This window comes from Musca domestica, unplaced genomic scaffold, assembly GCF_030504385.1.
Source record: "Musca domestica strain aabys unplaced genomic scaffold, Musca_domestica.polishedcontigs.V.1.1 16, whole genome shotgun sequence".
Lineage (NCBI taxonomy): Eukaryota > Metazoa > Arthropoda > Insecta > Diptera > Muscidae > Musca > Musca domestica.
This window is the reverse complement of record NW_026712219.1, coordinates 15054911-15056897: the sequence shown is the minus strand read 5'-3', so window position 1 is coordinate 15056897 and position 1987 is coordinate 15054911. Positions and strand designations below refer to the sequence as shown.

Below are 1987 nucleotides of genomic sequence, written 5' to 3'. Positions count from 1 at the left end.
CAGCCTGTTCCACGATGTCGAAAGAACACGTTCGCACAACTTTTACACGACAAACAGCTGATTTCCGTTCCACTAAAATCCATCAGAACGAAAATTTGCACGAAAATCAAAGCGAACGAAAACGTAAGCGTTTCAGTGTAATTTTGCGTTCCACTATCTTTTTTCTTTCGTACGCATGCGAACACAAATGTCAAAATCAGTCACTTGTGTGTTTGCTGTCGAATGATAAAAATTAAGGAAAATTGTTTTAACATAAACATTTCTTGATTGAAAATGGAAAGAAAAATGTAAGTAAAAATAATAAATGCAATTTAATCTGTGAACAACAAATATATATTTTTTTATTTTCTCAATTCCAGCACGAAAAAACTACACAGCTGCGGGCAATAGTTGAGTATATGGGGGAGAATCCTAAGTTCGCCAGAGGAGTGCCAATTTTTGGAAGCAGCAGGCAATCCCATGAAGACCACTGGAAGACACAAACCTAGAAAAAATCATTTTTTTATTATTTTAAAAATGTAAAAATACAATCATACTTACTGGTTGTTAGGTACTTCAAATAAATTCGAAGCATCTCTTAAATGCCTCCGTGGCACAATTTGAACCTCCTCCTCATCATCCATAAAAAATAGGGCTACAGAAATATTCATTTTTTTCTTTTTTAAGAACACAAATAATCTGAACACAATCACTAGAAATTTTATTTTGTTTGTTTATTTACAATTTGTTTGTTTACAACTGAACTGTCAGTTGAGACAGAGCCACTGCTGCTTTTTCGCGTTTATATTAGACATTTGGCGCTTTTTTTTGCCTTATTTCGCGATTAATTTTGCCAAAAAATATTTTGCAACACTGAATCACGTAAGGCTATGCGAAAGAAAGAACGAAAGTTAGTGGAACGCATTCTTATGCGAAAGTGAGTGAGTAGCCTTCGTTCGCACAAATTTTCTTTCGAGATCGTGGAACAGGCTGAAAAATTCTTTAAAAAATTTACGTCTAAAGGTCTATTGGTCTCTGAGAAAAATTCTTTATAAAATCCACGTCTAAAAAATTTTTAAAAAATCCAAGTCTAAAAAAAATTTTTTAAAATCCACGTCTAAAAAATCTTTAAAAAATCCAAGTCTAAAAAAATTTTTAAAAAATCCACGTCTAAAGGTCTGTTGGTCCCTGAGAAAAATTCTTTAAAAATCCACTTCTAAAGGTCCGTTGGTCCCTGAGAAAAATTCTTTAAAAAATCCACGTCTAAAGGTCTCTTGGTCCCTGAGAAATATTCTTTAAAAAATCCACGTCTAAATGTCTGCTGGTCCCAGAGAAAATTTCTTTAAAAAATCCACGTTTAAAGGTCTATTGTTCATGAGAAAAATTATTAAAAAAATTACCGTTTAAATGTAAAAAAATCTCAGAAAAGTTTTTTAAAAAATCCACGTCTAATAGGCCTTTGGTCATGAGATTTTGTTTTTAATCCACGGCTAATAGGCCTTTGGTCCCTGATAATTTTTTTGTTTTAAACCACGTCTAATGGTCTGTTGGTCCCTGAGAAAAGCTCTTAAAGTAAATTTTGACTGAAATGAGGTTTTGTAGGAGAGTTTTCCATAAATTCACATCGGGTATGGCTTTAACCACAAAATCTGTTTTTAATATTTCTGAACTGTTGGCAATTAGGTAAGATTTGCAATTTTATGTTTTCTAATACAATTTTATGAAAAATTATTCTTTGGAATATCTTGAAGCCCATTTTTTTGGATCCCATTTTAATTTAATTTAATTTTTTAAATATAATCCAAAATAATCCTTTTCTTTTTATCAGCGATATTGCCGAAGACACCATGAACCTTAAAATTAAGAATTCCAAGGAATCTAAAAAAAATTAATTGTGGTAGAGGGAGGAACTAGCCTCGATTATTTTAGTACCTTTGTATAACACGTGTTTTTTATTTTTAGCTCAACTTGCATAAACTGCTGGAGTTTCCATGTAATTATTGAAAAT

At 31.8% G+C, this 1987-nt stretch overlaps 2 long non-coding RNA genes across 2 annotated transcripts; one reads left to right on the top strand and one right to left on the bottom strand.

Annotated features, from left to right (window-relative positions):
- LOC131801440 (uncharacterized) lies at positions 1-604 on the top strand. The gene is made up of 2 exons (XR_009341828.1): positions 1-287; positions 360-604. It is a non-coding gene; the product is annotated as an uncharacterized LOC131801440 (long non-coding RNA).
- LOC131801439 (uncharacterized) lies at positions 311-966 on the bottom strand. The gene is made up of 2 exons (XR_009341827.1): positions 541-966; positions 311-484 (listed from the first exon to the last, which is right to left on the bottom strand). It is a non-coding gene; the product is annotated as an uncharacterized LOC131801439 (long non-coding RNA).
- Positions 967-1987: the final 1021 nt, after the last annotated feature.